Source organism: Coturnix japonica, chromosome 3 (genome assembly GCF_001577835.2).
Source record: "Coturnix japonica isolate 7356 chromosome 3, Coturnix japonica 2.1, whole genome shotgun sequence".
Taxonomy (NCBI): domain Eukaryota; kingdom Metazoa; phylum Chordata; class Aves; order Galliformes; family Phasianidae; genus Coturnix; species Coturnix japonica.
The window spans coordinates 40,794,418-40,812,336 of record NC_029518.1 but is presented as its reverse complement, the minus strand read 5'-3'; the positions used below and the strand labels follow the sequence as shown (position 1 = coordinate 40,812,336).

The following is a 17,919-nucleotide window of genomic DNA, read 5'->3' as shown; positions in this document are numbered from 1 at the left end:
TGTTCTGGTAGTGCCCAGAAGGGTGCAGCAGATGACACCTTTTTTAACATGGTAGGCGAGTCTAAACCCATAAAGGAAAGGGTGTCAGATAATTATCTGAGGAACAAATTCCCAAGGGATTTATTATTTCCTTTCTTGTCTCACAGCACTCTTAAGGAAATTTGTCTTATGCAAATAAGTTCTATTTTGCTTTCTCAATTCTTTCCTTTACTCCTCCCACCGCAATATATCATTAAAATACTGAGACAATGAAAACAGAAGGAAGTGAAGGAGATTCAAGGCAATTTCAGTTGTTGATGGAAGAAGAGTATGAAAATGCATCATAAGATTTAACAGTGTAGCTTAGGGAATTACTTGCAAATATGATTGCTTCCAGCACCACTGTATCACAAACTGTGTGTGGATTTTACTTTTATTTATGTATTTATTTCACACACACCGCCATTACCTACACATCTGTGTCCCTCTGAGGAGACCGAGACTTCTAAAAGCCTTCAGCACTAGCCTGGCAGCCAACTGAATTATGGATAACAGGGCATTGATAAAATGATCCAAAACAGCCTCCAAAATGCTATGGTAATTTTAATTATTGCACTTCCTGTATTTCAGGTGTATATTGTTGAAATAAAAGAGGCTTAAAGTTGATTGGTTTGAAGTTACTAACCTAGTAATAGGTTAAGAAAGACTCATTTTCACAAAGTTGCATTCTGCCTATAAGAGACAGCGTGCAAACATAAAGGACAGAGGAAAAAATAGAATGAGAAAGAATAGCAGGAAAAAAGCCCAATGTAACATTATTGCTGTGGGGGGAAAAATAAAGATTAAGATGTGGTGGAAAATAAAGGCACCTATTTGGAATAACAAGAACAACAAAATTTATGATGGCACTGCACTGATTTCAACTACACTGGAAAACTTATAATAAGAAGGAATAGTCCCTTGAACACAAAAATAAATATGGTTTAAAAAGAACAAGTGTGTTGCAAGCTCAAACTTATGTTTTTAGATCAATTTGGGAAAACAGAGCCACAGAACTGTTCAGGAATTTAGAACAAAAAAAAAAACAAACCAAAAAACCAACCAACCAACCAAACAAAAAAACCCAGAACACATGATTTTTAATGCCTGGTGTCAAATTGCAAAATAATAAAAGACTTTACACAGGCTTTCAGCTTGGAGAAAGAAACAGATTTGCACATGCTTGTTTGTTTTAAATTTTCACTGGGAACATCATGCAGCTCTGCTGTACTGGCTTAGAGTGTGCATTTTTCTTTTGATAACAGAAGACTTGCCCATTAATCAAAGAGATGCTTCAAGCTACCGATTTAGTGAAGTCCATCAGTGGCATGGAAATATTTCTGCTTGCTTTAGAGGGCTTTTAGAAAGGCCTTGTGTATTCTCTAAATTGCTACATTGATTTCTACTCTTGTAGGAAAACAAGTTTAGGAACAGAAAAGAAAATGATAGTATTTCCCAACCAGTGAGTGAGAAATCATTTGATTTCTTGTCAAGGAAAGGTCCTTCTGTGAGGAAATAATAACAGAAGATTTAGCTGAGACATGGCTTTTTATACTTGCCTGAAACAAATAATGTGAGTCACAATCTCCATGAAATATAGATATGTTATCATTTGCCTCTCAGATGTAAATTCCTTTCAAAGAACCAGTTTCTAGAGTACTTTGTACTTTCTCAAATCTCCAGTTTTTCTCTCTGGAAAGGACACATTGATAGAAGCAACGAGTGAGAAATCAACTACAAGAAGTCATAGAGCATGTAGTGAGTCATCACAACTTAATATTTATTGGCCTTTTGTTTTGTTTTTCAGTGTTATACCGCACATTTTCTTGGTCTGGCCACACCATTCCCAGTTTCAGGCTGGTTTCTAAGGAGAGTAAATGCAGTATCCTCTAAATTTCATTAATGGTTTTTTGCTTCTGCCCCAATATGTAAAAGCACAAAAATTAATCAAGGAGTCCGTTAGTGCACTGTTATATATGCTAAGCTCAGAGCGGGACCTAGCTCCATTCTTCCACTACATGTGAAAGACATTGTTATGAATTTTGCTACCTTGATTTTGGTGAGGTGAAAACTTGCTTGTTCTAGTTAATACTTCCTTTGTCCTTATTTTTTCCAGATGATGCTAGTGATGATGACTGTTATTAACATCGGAGCCTCCTGAAACCAGGGCCAAAGCATAAAGGGTTTCAGCCCTGAAGAGTGTACACCATATGGAGTAAAGAGGTGAAGAAATTAAATGTCGTAGATGAGGCAGTTGCATGGTCAGAGATCCGCATACTCTGCCTATTGGGCTAACTTGTGGCTGTGGGGCATCACACTAAACAGCCTGTTGCTTGCATTTTTAAACAGCTGTGAGAATGGAGGTAAGAATAAGTCAAGCAGCTTGACTTCCCTGCCTGGGGAAATAGGTCTGCTTCACATGCACCTGGAGCTTAAGGCTGTTTCTGATACACATGTTAACACCTGTCCCACTCATGATGGCTCCTGAACAAAACACTGTAGCAAGTTTCTTTTTTATAAAACAGAGACAGCATGCTGTCCCTCTTTTGTGAAATAAAGACTAAGTGCTAAACATAACCATTTTATAAGGTGGAAGTCATATAAGGTTCAAAATATATAGGTATTTATTTAGAGTATATAAGTAACACAAAATGTTTCCAGTTTGATCTTACAAGCATCATTTCATTCCACTGACAGCTCCCTCTGCCCTGGAGCACACTAAAAGCTCTTGGTTTGCCCCTGCTTTTCACAAAGTGTGACTGTGGGTGTTGCCTCACCTTGATACTTCAATTGTTTTTAGCAGGAGTGCCCTCAAGCTATGAGGAGAAATACTTGCAAGTCAGACTTGTTTAGACCTGCTGTCCTGGTCTCTGCAGCTGGTAGAGCTCTGCTGAAAACTCTTTACCTGGAATAACCAAATAATTAATTATCAGATAATAAAATGGACATAGACAAAATGCCAATATGACCTAAATGGCNCCAGCTCTGCTGAAAACTCTTTACCTGGAATAACCAAATAATTAATTATCAGATAATAAAATGGACATAGACAAAATGCCAATATGACCTAAATGGCATTCTTAAATAGGAGACAGATGCTCAGTTTAGCTTGCATGATCTCCAGTCATTTTTTTTTATGTGATTATGACCCATCTGAAGTACAGATCGTTCAAATGGAGCACAATCAGAGTTACGTCCCTATTAATGGTCAGAAGATGCTGATTCTCTTGGCTGAACAGTTGCCAGTTAATGACCTCCCAACCTGGTGTCTTCACACCCTTTTCAAGAAGCAGCTAACAGCTATCCTTGCAGTTAGGTTGTTACAGATGTCTAACCTAGACACCTTTTATGTCTAACCTAGACACCTTTTTGCTGTACAGTAGACCTTCTCCTGTAAGTGGTCTACAAGTGTCATCAACATAGCTGCAGCCAAAGCTAGATGGGCTGAATCTGCACCTGCTCTGACACTTCAGGTGATAAGCACACTCTTGGCAGACGGGAAGCCTTAGGCTAAGTGCATCCTTCCAGATCCTTGGCTGCAAGAATGCCTGGCTTAAGTAAGCTCTGCACGAGACGTTTTAATCAGCTCCTGCTGTGAAACAAGCCCCGGCAGGGCTGGAGATAGTGTGAGTTCTACAGGGGTGAATAAAGATAGTCAGCTCTTGAAGGCTGTGAAGCAGGTCTGATTGGAGGGTGCTTCACAGAAGCCCGTAGTGAGTTGTGCTGCCTTACCCCACTTTCACTGACAGCCGTTTCTTGTACTTCGTCTGGCCTGGACTCAAAATATTGCCCATCACAGGAATTGCTTTGTGGAGACATCAGACTTTCCTCATGGCAAGGACAATGAGAAAACCATTTTGCTTCTTAAGGAACTGGGGATAGGGTGAGCAGGTGCTGCCCATGGTTCCATTAGGGCAGGATCTGCAGCCTGTCCCTCCCGTTCGTTCCATCTCACTGGGAATTGTTGCCCTGGGTTGATGTGGGGACTGGGCTTGGGAGTGGGCAGAGATGGGCAAGGCTGGTGGTGCCTCTGAAGTTCTGACAACCACAGGTTAAGGAACTGAGGCAACAGGAGCTTTTTCCCCTATCTTGCACCTTGTCATAACTAAAAATCCTTTTACTCTACACAGTGCAGTTTCCTTTGTTATAAATGCCTTCTACTCAGAAAATATCTGTTTAGCTTCACATCTTTTATGTGCTTTCCTATTCTCCACAGGCCAAGTTGGCATTCAGCACTCACTGCAGGGAAGAATCCAAGACTAGAGGCGTTTCTGGAGAGAAAAAGTCAGTGAAAGCAGTTTCTTCCAATGGAGAAGCTGAATATTCAAGACACCTGGCTGCCTGTTATCTCTATGCCTGCAGACATCCAAATATAACTCTCATAAGGACCTTTTCCATGATTTTCTCCATGCTTACAATCATCATTTCCTTTCCTGCATGGTGCAGAACTAGGAGCTGGGTTGGCACAAGGAGTATTTTTGCAATCACCTCTTGGAAACTTTGGGACAAGCTTATTTGTTCCTCTTAGACATTTCATTAACTAAGGAGATAATAATCTGCTATGACATTTCTTAGTCCAAGTTATACTGGCCTGAAAGTAAATGTCAAAACTGTGAGTAAGGCCACAATGAGCTACATACTGGCCAGTATCTTACGTGCACAAGTGACTGGAATATTTAGCCTTGCATTTTCTTTGTCTCCCCTGTATGTATCTGTCTCAGGTACCATGTTGAAGCTTATTTTTCTGCCCTAAAAAGACCTCCCTTTAAGAGGAATCTTATTCTTTCTCATTTGAGGAAAGCATTTCTTTCCCATGCCTCTTTCTCCCCAGTAAAAGTGGGGAGTAATCAGCTGCATATTCAGTCACAGGCCACTCTTTTTAGGAAATCAAACAGATTTCTAGCCATGTCAACTGGGCTGATGAAGAAGCTTGGTTTTTTTTTTTTGTTTGTTTGTTTGGTTTTTTTGTTTTTGTTTTTGACAGAGGATAGTGCTTGAAAAGTTATTTTTAAAAGCAATTCGATATTTTGAACAATTTTTTTAAAGTACAATGGCTGCTATAAAGAGTAGGATGGAATGGTGTATAGGAACTGTTGAGTTACAGCCTGATCCATGGATTGAGCACCTGAGGAAAGGACCTGGTCAGCCCTGAGAGCGCAGGTGAAAGCAATTCATCTGTGTGATCAGAAGGGGTGGAGCCTGGCTACACCTCTCTTAGACCTCATTTAAGGACTGTCTGCTACTAGGGAAGGATCTCTGGTTGGAGATCTCTTGTGAAGTTTTCCTTGCGAGCCTGCTTTTTTGGAGATGGGTAAGCACCTTTCCACCTATCCATTCCATCTGTGCTAGTCCCTTTGTTACTGTGCTCCCGTATTGCCCTTCCTCCACACTGACCTTTCTGATTGTTATGAATGGAATATGAGTGAACAGTTCAGTTGAAAAGGACCTGCAAAGATTACCTAGTCCAACTGCCTGGCCAATTCAGAGCTAACCAAAAGAGAAAGCATATTGAAGAGGGTGTTGTCCAAATGCCTCTTGAATACTGGGTGTCAGACATCAATTGTCTTATTAGGAGGCCTGTTTCAGTGTTTGGCCAGCCTCAAGGCACATAAGTTTCTCTTGACATCCAGTCTGAGGCTCCTCTGGAAAAAGCTTTGTTCCCTTGCATCCTTTTATTGGTACTTTGCGTTTCCCCTCCTTGTGGAGCTGCTGAGAGCAGTGAGGTCACTTCACAGCTTCCTCTTCTCCAGACTAGAGACTGTGGCTCTCCAGACTATGCTCTCAGCCTCTCCTCACAGAGCATGCTTTCCAGCCCTGTTACCAGCTTTAGTGCCTTCTCTAAATGTTTTCAAGGATCTTGATGTCCTCCCTACATTGTGAAGGCCAGAACTGCACATAATATTCAAGGTGAGACCAACACAATTCTAAATACAGTGGGAGAATCACCATTTTTAACTGGCTAGTTGTACTGTGTTTGATGCAGTAACTAGACATGGATAGCATATTTGCTATTTAGATATTCTAGCAAAAATGGCAGAGGGGATCAACACAGAAATAAAATTGGTTTTTGAAAGACCCAAACAAAAATATTGTCAGTTACTATGACATACCTATAGAATTACTAAGTACAGCACAGGTGAAACCATAGACACACATGGTGATTAAGATGAAATAAAAGTGATTTTCTTTTTTAGGGGAGCAATGTGGGCAACTGCATTTATAGTGTATTAATAGGTTTGCAATGGATGTTGCTTATCTTAATTGGGTTTGAAAGCTTTGTAAGTAAAGTAATAGAGATGTGTTAGTCTCGTGTTCATGAGGCATAAGTCAAAATGCTTGTGAAATTCACGTCAGACTATTGTTATTCTTCTAATGAGTGGTTCTAATGCAGTATTATTCAATCAAATAAAATAGCCAAAGTCTACTGCCTATATCTTCTAATTGATATTACTTTTAAATATGTATGTAAAGTGCATATCTTAATGATTAAAAACTGTTCACTCTGCGGAGTCATCTCTGCTATATATCATCTGCTTAGCTGTTGCCAAGATAGTGGGCATGATATCAATTGTTAGGATTTTACTTTGTTAGAAAACTTGCTCAATATTAATAACTCTCGTGCCATTATTCTCTTTCTACTGTGCTGTACATTTATTATAATAAATCCAGTAAGTTCTACACATTTTTTAAAGGAACAGATTTACAATTACCCTTCTTCATTTGTACAGAATATCCAGTGTGGGAAATAACTGGATTATTTGTTCCAAAGCTTTATTGGGTCCTCAGAGAGAGCGCAAGTAATAACTGGGGATATGGGATAAAAGACACAATAACATTTTAAGTGATAATATACAGGGAAGCTGCCTTTAGGACAGGGATGAAAGAGTGCTCTGCCATGCGTGTCCTTGCTAGCAATAGCAATTTTAAAATTGAAATTTGGAAAATAGATGCTGAAGATGAGAGATGAAAGTTGCATTGGCCTTTGAAACCTGTTCTGACTGCAGAGATAACAAAGCACATTTTTTTTTTTTTTGAAGAGTTAATGCGACCAAATAATAGTCTGCAAAATTCACAGTTCAAACAGCCCGAAGTCCTTAAAAACTGATTTCAGTCTATTCCCTTCTCTCCAAGGAGAAGAGCAGGGTGATGAAAATCTTGTGCAATGAATATTTGAATCTAGTCCAAGGTAACTGTTATTTACTCACAGGGTAAAAATTATTCCTTGGGCTATGAATGGCAGATGATCTTTTGGATCTATTGACACTTCTAGACAGCTTGACAGTCATTGTCTTAATGATTGCAGTTCACTATATTGGCAGACAGACAACTATTTTTTTATGACACAAACTGGGAGAAATGATGTTGTGTGGATGCAGAGATGACCATGGTAGAATGAGCTACTGAAGAATGAATATAGAAATGCAAAACGAAACATTAAAATAGCCACTGAGATCTGATAGTTTCCTAATTTAATATTATAAAGTATGGTCAAGAGTAAGTTGTCCTAAAATGCTTTGCAGATTGTTTTCTTCTGTTGCATATCATAAATTATCAGTAAGCAGTCAACTTACTTGCATATGCATAGCAGCTGGGAAAGACAATAATGTTCCTCCTTAGCAGTCCCTGTGATGGCTGCCAGGTAGGTTCCAAAGCATGTAAACTGCCATTGCCAAGTCCTCCTGACTGAAAGAGTCTTTCACAAGTCCCAAGCCCAAATACGAAGAAACTTGGCATCCAGCAATTTAGCTTCATGCCTTCATGACCTCTGGCAGCCACTGCGAGAAATCTTGAAGTGTAGCCATTAATAATAATGGAGGAGGTCAGTGAAAATGTTGAGAATACAAAGGACCTAGAACAATGCAACTGTTCTGTAGGTTTCCATGAGAGCTATTAATGTGTAAGGTTCAGCTACATGCAGAGCAGGATGTTTTGAATGGGTTCTTCCTATGTATTGTAGGATACACTGAGAAATTGAGCATATCGAAAGAATGTAACAAGCCGTCAGTTTGACTACTTATCAGTGTTCATTTGCAGTAATTTATTGTGGATAACTTTTTTAAAAAATGTATTTTTAGAATATAATATAAATTCAATGTAGTACTTAGAATCTCATGCTTCAAATATGCATATGGCTTTCCAGGAGAGGGCAGTCCATTCCCAGGACCAGCTGACTCCCATTATGTTGTTAATCGAAGAAGTGTAACAAGAAATTCCCATAAAAGATAAAGTGTTTCAGATGAATAACAATAAATGCTCCCAAATGCATTCCACATTAGAAATCCATTTTGGAGAAGAAAAGCTACCAGTTTGCTTCTGTATTCTGGAAGAAAGAATGTAAATATGTTAGTGACATCACACTGGTAATCAGTAATGAGCAGAAAGGGGCACAGAAGCAAATCACAGAATCATCAAATATATCACTGCAGCTGCACAAGGGTAAAAAAACAGCACAACCTAAGCTTTGGCAGGGGAAGATATTTTTCCCTGTCTATTATGGAAATATAAATTGGTGTGCTATGAAGAACTCTAGAGGCAGCAAGGAGTTAAGACTGACCTCTTATTTTCTTTCATTTTTCAATTCATTTCAAATTTATGCTTCATATTTTTGTGGAATGATGTGTGGGGATATTTGGGGGGGGGGGGGGGGGGGGGGAAGTCACTTCACTTATATTTCTTCTCTTGAAATCCTCCCTGTCCTCTCTTAACCTGTCTCTGTCATGGATGTGACTCACCCGAAAGATCCTTGAACTTTGTTCTGGTGTAAAAGCAAAGCAGTCACGTTGACAAGAAATTTCATCTGTTGTAGTTCACCTTAACAGCATCTGGCTCAGGTACTCCTAAGCTTATCAGAGATACCATTTTTGTGTCATACATTCCAGGGTTATTGAAATCTAGAGAAAAGACTGGATCCTATTCTGATGTGGGGTAGCAGGGTCAGTGCAGTGTTCAACAGAATCTGTTCAGGTATTTAAATAGGCTTATTCACAGCCATTGTTGTGCTGCATTGTAGTCTGCACAGCAGGAATCAATGCTGTGGGGAAAAAAAAAAACACAAAAAACTCAGCATGGAGAAGGTGATAGTTTAAAAAAAGGTCTAACGGTGTTGATTTTACCCATTCACACTTATTTTGTCATAGATGTTATTTACTCACAGTTTTATGGCCACATGCATACAAGTACCAGGGCCTACCTGACCGAGCATCCTGGTCAGACTTACTGGTGTATAACATGAGGGACAAGGGGTGCCAATACTGAATTCTCACTGTATCTCTGGGTTACTTTTGAGTAGTGATGGCTAATTAGCTTTTGGAAAAATCCTTTTCTATGTATGTCTTCCTAATGGGTTAGAAGCAAAACAAATGGCACAACAGGATGTGTAGGAACCTTGCTGCCTTCTTTCTATTCTCCTAGCAGAGTTGTTTGAAGCAATGAATATACTGAGAGGACCAAAGACCTGGGAAAGTAAATTTCTAAGAGCAATATAGCTTTGGGAGGCTTGCAATAAGAATAGTAAATGATTGGTTATGTGATCCCAGGCTTCTCTTACCTGACGGGCATCTGTGTAACAATTAGTGGTTAGAAGTTAAAGTTTTCACAGCTTCATCCAAAAATTCAGAGCTATTGCATATCTTATTTGCAGTCACAGTGACTGTGATTATGTCTGCTTTAGGATGCAATCTTCACCCATATAATTTTAAAATAAACAATAAATAAATAAATAAAACCACAAACAACCAAGCTCCCAAAAGCCTGCATCTTAAAATACAAAATAGGGTATTATCAAAATCTTTGTATTGAGGGGAACTCTTGTCCTCTGGCCTTATTTCATATTCTTTATTCAAATCAGCAAGACCTGCTTGCGCTTTTTGCCTCAGTAGGTGTCTTCATAGGCTTTGAGATGGAATTTTTGTAAATGATTTAGTAAAGGGTATCAGAAAACATTTGACTTGGAAGTAGCAGGAGGAGGAGGAAGGAAGTTTACATGTATTTGAAAAGCTTAAGTTACTAAAGCCAAGCTTAGAAAAATCTACCCAAATTAGATGGAAAGTCCTTTGTGCTGTAAACCAGTGGTGCCTTCACAGTGTTTTTTTTCACTTCTGGTTGCTGGAGTGATTATTGCAAGCTTAGAGAAATATCACTCCACGTCAGTACAAAAATGGAGAAACATCTTAGTGGGCGCTCAGTATGAAATTTGGTTCAAAGACTGGGGAAAGAATGGTTCAGATTTTGAATTTCCATTCAATTCTTTGTACAGGGAGTTTCCAGCTAGAAAGCTTGGATATTGGACTGAGCTTTTCACTAAATGCTAACAACTGTTCACAGGTAGGGCTTTAATTCTCAATATTTTTTTGCTAATGGGACAGAATCTTCATTTAAATATCACACAACCTTGTCAGAACAAATTTGACTTAATACCTGTTTCTCTGCTTTTGGTGGTGAGTGCTGTAGGTAGCCACTTAGATTAAGATAGTGTTTCTAATCTGTAGTCAAACTGTGTGCAAAAGAGATAAGGAATATGGGAAATGGTGTACTGTAAGATACAGTGGCACACAATGAGATGGCACACAACTGCGCACATCATATTTTTATACATTTCTGAAGCTCCGTGTCTTTTGTTTCTAATTGAAAAATGAAGCTACTGCACAACTGCAAAATCTCAGCCTGAAGAGTTGTATGTGGGTTAGGTGAGTTCACAGCTGGAAGGACTGTATGGCTCAAATTTATTGGTGAATTGCTATCTGCCTGAGACACAATAAGCTCAGGTACCCAAGGGTCAAAACTACAACACAAACAGTCAGTATCTTCAGTAGTGACCCAAATGATGTACCTGACTTCTACTATCATCACATTTGAAGATGACATTGAAGTAGGGGAGTGCTGAACCCACATCTGCGCCAGGGATACAAGAAGCCTTTGTGCTAGGAAGAAGTTTGTTGAGGAGGATGTCACAAAAAGAGCCTGCAAGTTGCAAAGAGTATGGGATGAACAACAGACACATTGCATGTGGCAGTGCCTTAAAAGCAGAACAAGGGAGGTTTTGTCCCTTTTTATCCAGAGCTGATGATGCTGTATCTGAAATCCCATGTCTGACTGTGAGTCATCAGTTCAGAAAGGAGTCTGAGAATCTGAGGAGAATCAGCCAGCAGGGTTAGGACACACGCAGTATGTGGCCTTAGAGGAGAGACTGAGAAAGTTGGGCTTGTTCAGCCTTACAAGGAGGAGAGTAATAGAAGATCCTGTAGTGCCCTACAACTACTTGAAGGAGAGTAGCAAAGGCAACAATGACAAACTCTTCTTGTAGATTTTCAGGCCTTGGTGAAGCAATATTGCTCCTGATCTGACTTGTTTTTAGTAGTCCAAGCTAAAGAGTTATATAAGAGTTATATATAGTCCATAACAAAAAGTTATATAAACCAGTGGTACTAACATAATTACCCCACTTGTAGATTTGACAGTATTCCCAAGTTTTCTGGAAGTCTGTTAGGTAGCTCTGAGGGCCGTAAACATCTTCTTCAAGATTTCTACAGTGCTCTTAAAATTAATGAGTAAAGAACACAAAACCTCAGCTTCATGTTTTCCTAATTTCTATCACTAATGCAAAATCAAACTTTTGAACTTTTAATTTTTTTTTAACATTCTCTTTTATGACAAGTCTATCTTCTGAACACATACTTCTTTAATTATCTCAAAACCATTACTTTGTAAGAAAATGTAATGAACGTAGGAGAAGAGTTGCTCGATAGAGGCAGGCAGAAGATGGAGGATTATAAGGGCACCTGAGAAGCAGAACAAGACAGAGATTGGGATTTTGTTAAGTGTTGGCACTGCCTTGTTGCCTCTTAATCCAATGGAATTTGAGTAGGTCCACACCAACAATTCCTTAGATCTAAGAACACTTAGTCCAGTTTTCATAGTACTATAAAAGCTGAAAAGGTTATTGCTCTGATATGCACGATGTAACTCATATTTTGAAAGGCTGAAGACCATTAAATTTTTCTTTGCATGGTTTGTACACCCACATCATATCCCATCAGTGCTTTAAATAGTAGTGTCCAGGTAAAGTGTAAAGTCCTCTAAGTCTTCTGCTCATCTCCTCTGTTAGATTCGAAGAGAGTGAGAAGATTTCTAGTTATTGTGTTTGTTTGTTTTTAACTACTTTATAGGCTTTTGTGGATGAACAGGTGCATATTACAGAGCTGAAAAACAGTTTTGCTAAGAGTGAAATGTAGCAAATGTTTATATTTGGAAGGCTAGAAATATGATGTTAATATTGTAAAATATCAATATTAGAAATGTTCGCAAAAGTCTGGAGTTCCATTTCAGTTTGCTGTATCTGTTGGAAATTGGATCAAGATCTTTCCTAGATTGATGTTAGTGCATTGTTTGTCTTGCTATTTATGCACATTCCAGTCAAATCCACATTCTAACAGTTACTTTAGAGTCTAAGGCAAGAGCCAAAGATAAGTCCAAAACTGTGACCAGGGGGGTAATGAATCACACAACAACACAAATCAAGCAGAAGACTGAAAATGAAGTACTAGAGCAATTGCAGACTCTACTTGGAATAAGGCACGTTAAAGTGTGCTAGAAGAAGAAACAGAACTGCTGGGGAACTAGATTGGGCTAAATTCCAAGATAAATGGAAATAAGCAGATGGAAGTATTTTATTCACTCCTGCTTACATGAAGAAGTTTTTTGATTGACGATATTCTGAGAAAAAATTGCTCAGAAGTAAATTAAATAAACCTTTAAAATTAAATAAACCTTTAAAAATACCAGTTCAAAAATTACGTTGATTTGTAGGTGCTGCTATCAACCATCACATATAGTACAAAAATATTTTTCTAGGGCTCCACTGTGCTGTTTAGGATGCAGTTAGAATTAGCGGCCCATTTCAAAGTAAAAACGTACTAAGTGCCTTTTCTCCACAGATATTTCATATTCTTTGCCATCCAGCAGAATCACACATAATTTTTAAATCCAAAGTTTAGATTCAGATAGCTCCCAGTATTGTAAGAGGCGGGTATCTGGGTGTATGCCCATTTGCAGGTGTGTTATAAACTCAAAAAATTGCTGCAGCAAGGCTTTGCAGAGGGTACTCAGTATCTTTCAGCACTATTATTTAATCTTGTCTTACCATTTTATTTTCAGAACATAACGGGCCGTTGCACCGCTTTACCATATGTCTATATCTCTACCTGGATCTCAGCAGTAATTCTCTCTCAGATCCCCAGCAATGTGAGTATGATGCACCTTGGCTCATGTATGGAGCCCTGCAAATATGTGTGGGAACATTTCGCAGAACAGATGATGTGTAAAGTACACAAATGGTATTAATTTGTTTCTTTACTATATATGACAGGACATAGATCTTTAGCAAGTGAAAAGAAATAAGACCAGTCTCAATTATTTTCTCCACCTTAGTTCAGAACAGTGATGAAATGTCCAACAGCTTCATAGCTAGAAAGCTTTCATGATGAAAATTAAACAAATGTGTTGATCAAAAAAGTATAATTTGGGATAGAAGAGAAAATAGGAGATAAGCTCTTACTAGGATTGAACAAGGATTAATATGAGAAGAAGTAATGGATTTGAAGAAAAAATGAGAGATGGGACTGTAGAAGACACAACTCACATTAGTTACATTGGTTTAGTCATTTCCATTGCCTTTTACAACTAAGGGTAGACCTGATAGCCATTGTGATTGCTTTGTCACGTAAAACACATTCTTGACCATTGGTAAATATTTAAGCTGTTTAAGTCTTCCATCTATTACTCTCTGAAGCACTTTAAGGACTATTACAGCTCTCCAGTGTTTATAAAGAGATACTTTTGGAGAGTAGGCAGCTGTTTTACCATATTCATGAATGACTGTTCCTGAGCACATTCTGGAAGAGTAATGTCAACTCTTAAATTTTCAAGGGCAATTTAAAGGGACATCCTTCATTTACACATAGTCCACAATTTGAGTTTTGTGGGGGAAAAATAAAAGACATTTTAAAAGTTTGAACGCATTGTTGTGGCTTAACCCAGCATGTGGGGAAAGGGTAGAACAACAGGCTAACACAACATAGAAATGCAAAAAGCCCCTCATCCTTTTGGGAAATTCCTTGCTGTTCTACAGTGATGATACATCATGAGTGAGCTCCAGGTTTGGCTTGTTTTTTCAGTGGTAATTAAAGGTGATGTTCCATGGTGTTATCTCTCTCAATAGCACTCCTTTACACTGGAAGACTGCATTGGCATATCTGCATCTGTAATGCGCAACTGAAATAAGTTACTTAATTTTAGTACATGTCTAAGTTTATCAATTAAAGCAAACAAATAAACAAGCAATACCTTCTGGAAATAGGTAAAAGTTAGTTAAAAAAATTCAGACTAATTAGTAAGCAGTTGCAGGAATATTTGAGAATAAAGACCAGAAGGTGTTTGCAAGGGTATTTGGAAAGACGTCACGTAGCAGATGGCATCTGGCAAGAACATTTGCATTTAAACTTCACTTTTGCACACCAAATCTGTTTCTCATTAGGGAAGGAAAAGTTTCATACGCAGATCTAAAAATTCATAAACTGTACTTTTTCATGAGTTAGATTTGAGAGATTAATGCTCAGTGAGGTGGTTGATGGTGTCTTTCAGCAGAGGTGACAGTGGGTCACCTCCACTGGTGCAGATATTTATGAGTGCAGAATGCAGGCACTTGTCCTATGACTGGTGAAAATGCATAGCTAATGGTGTTGACTACACTGAAAGATAGTGTGTTGTAGCTGAGAATTTTCTGCATCAAATGCTGCTATCGTGCTCTTCTTATCTGTTGTAGTTTACACAGAAATACTAGGAAACATTATTTTCAGAGCAGCCTATGTGTAAATTGATGAATTTATGGGCCATCTGTAATTCTCTCCATGTCTAATCCAAATTCCTTATAATTTTCAAAACAATCTCAATTCAGCTGCTTATGCAGTTTTGCTCATAAAGACGTGCATTCTAATTGGTTTAAATGGAATGGAAAAGAATTTCAGTGGCATACGTACTCAGGTGGGAGTAAGACTTAGGTTAAATCTCTAAGCAGTAGCAAGAAAAGGAAATGTGGCTTAACCTGCCTGACAAGGACTTCAAAATAAAAAATAAATACTGATTTTAAGACATAAGAGATATGCATCATCTTGGCTTGAAGACCAGTTCTTTATAAGAGGAGAAATGGTGCAGGAAAAATAAACTGGTCTAACTGTCCTACAGATACACAACAAAATTGTACAAAGTATGCTGATGTGCTTGTTAATGTACCTTAAAAACGCAACTACAGATTTAAAATAGACATATTTACTGTCTAAATGACCACACTATCATATTTGGTGTTACATGAGATCTGATCCTGCAGTGTGCTCACTGAAATGTTCAGTCTCAATACCCAAAGCTTTTAGAGTAAGTAACATACATTAAAAATAGAACTTAGAAAATAATATTTACAGGTTTGTACCGAGTAATGGGAAAAGTAAAGGCACTCTAATCTTTCTTAACATGCTGTTATTCTGAGGTGGGTTTTTTTTGCCTCATTTTATCTAATTAAAGATGTAGATAGCATTGCTGGAAATTACGGACAATGTAGATAGAATCTCAGATTCTGCATATTCAACCCCCACTGTTTGTGTTATGAAAGGGTTACAAAGAAGATAAGGAATGCAGGACTGAAAAGGACCTTCAGACTACTTCCCTGTAATTGGAGAATCATACCTACTATCACATGTGCAAAATTATCAAAGTCCAGTGTAAAATTGTGTATGTTGAAAGCTTATCTCCCACGCACTATTCCAACAGGAAGGCTGTTCTTAACCCTTCCAGCTCTGGTAAATCCACGAAAGTAAGAACTGATGAAGATGGGGAAGGAGTTAAATGAATTGTGATCTGCAAGACTGTGAAATCTCACAGGGTTTAGAGTGAATTGCCTCTAGCTAAAGATCTCCTAACAGCAGCTTGTTTGCACTGAACACTATTTGGAAACACTTGGAGAAGCCCAGAACTACACAGCCTTCTTAAGGCAGACTCTGCCTGGAGTCATGGCTGCAGATTAAAATCAGAATTTCTTCTGTGGAAGCTCTTAGCTCCACAGACAAAAAAAAAAAAAAAGGCCAGGGAGGTAGCTGACAACTGAAAGTCATAAGTGGTTATAGGCATCATAGAGGAGGAAGGGTCCTCAGCAGAGAGAGAAAAAGCAGCCCAGTTGTCCTTAGTCTTGACAATACTTTGCATGCTGCCATTTTCAAGAAGGAAGTAGTGATAACACTGAAAAATGTACAGTGGTACTGGCATTTGACCTCAGAGGTCCCATTTCTTTACCAGTAAGACTTACCAACACTCAGTGTTCGTGATCCTGCTGTTTGATAAAATACTTAACATTGACCATGTTTCAGGTACCCGTGAGGACAGGAAGAGCTCTCCACATTATCTTTAGAAATTAGAGGAACAATCAAGAAAGAAATGAAGACCTTAATTTTATCCAGACAAAACAGTTATGGAAATATGAAGTGGAAAATAGCTGAATGCGTGGCAGTTATTCAGAAAAAGTGATGGAATATTCCAGTTGTTCGCAAGAGGAGTAGGGCTTGGGATCAAAACTGTACTTCCAGTTTCAGAGAGACCAATAAGAATGATCAATTATCTTAAAATACTATCTGTGAGGCAAGCTTGCAAGAAGTAGATTTTTTGAAGTCAAGAGAAACTTGCATTTCTGTGGTAGGCTTCATAGAAACCTTCGGAAGATGAAAGGGTCTGTGCTCATGATGGATAAACTTGAAGTTTGAAAGACTCAGGATAAATGTGAAAAGCAATCTGCTTTGTCAGAACAAGAAAGCCTTGGAGCAGAACATCTGAAAAGGTATCTTAAGGGCAGGATAGACAACATTTGATAAAACTGATATGGAAGAAGTCGCTCTGTTGCAGGACAGAAAGGTGGAACTGATACTTCTATTCTTCTCTGAAACTTTTTATTGTCGTTGACCTCCACTCTTTTTTCTTTCAACATGACATTTCCATGACAATGTGTCATGTAGCGTTTGGAACAAGAGTGTGTCAACTTCCATTGCTAGTTCCAAAGCAGACATCTTTTTGTCTCTGCCCACTTTTCCATGTCTTATTTTCCTGTTCTGGTTGCTGGCTTGCTATCTGTAGCATTCTGAAGTGGAACAGAATGCAGAGAATTAGAAGCTTTTTTAAGAGTAGGGATGGGAATTTTATTTCCTGTAAACTGCAAAACAAATTTGAGTTGAAGTAATAAACTAGTATATATACAGATACATTTATAAAAATGTATTAAAGTATTCCAGTGGCAAGTATTTTAATTGTGTTTTTGAACTGACAGAGTGGATTTGGAATTAAAATGAGTTATTTAACAACAAATAGGAAGTTCCTATATAACAGTCTGAATTTTCAGCTTCACCTCAGAAACGTTCAGATGTTTTTGGCTGAGTAGCAGCTGCCGCCTGCAGTAGAAAAAATACTTCAGTGGATGATGGGCTATCAGAAACTCAGTACCTGTCCCTGCAGCATGCAGTGAGGTCAAGTGGCAGCATAATTTGTGAGGAATATATAGGAACACCTTCTTGTGTCCTGTTCCTACTAGAAAAGAAATGCAGAACAGAACTGAGATGAAGTTAAGATACTAGGTAGACACTCATTACTAACTAGTCTGTAACTGCTCAACCATCAGATTCACTTTCCAACTGAAAGATAAACATTTGGAAACAGTGTCCAACTAAACATACAGTACTACTTTGGGATAAGCCACACCCTAGGAATTTTTATTTTTCTCATTTATTACAACACAAATTTAGTGAGATGAACTTAGCAGGAGACATCTACGCTGTAGATCTTTGCATTTAATCAGGTAAATCCACCTACACTGTA

General features: G+C 38.4%; 1 long non-coding RNA gene across 1 annotated transcript; it reads left to right on the top strand.

The window, feature by feature from the left end:
• The first annotated feature begins 4,997 nt into the window (after positions 1-4,997).
• LOC107311505 lies at positions 4,998-17,408 on the top strand. Its single transcript, XR_001554102.2, has 3 exons — positions 4,998-5,329; positions 13,171-13,257; positions 16,428-17,408. It is a non-coding gene; the product is annotated as an uncharacterized LOC107311505 (long non-coding RNA).
• The last annotated feature ends 511 nt before the right edge of the window (positions 17,409-17,919 follow it).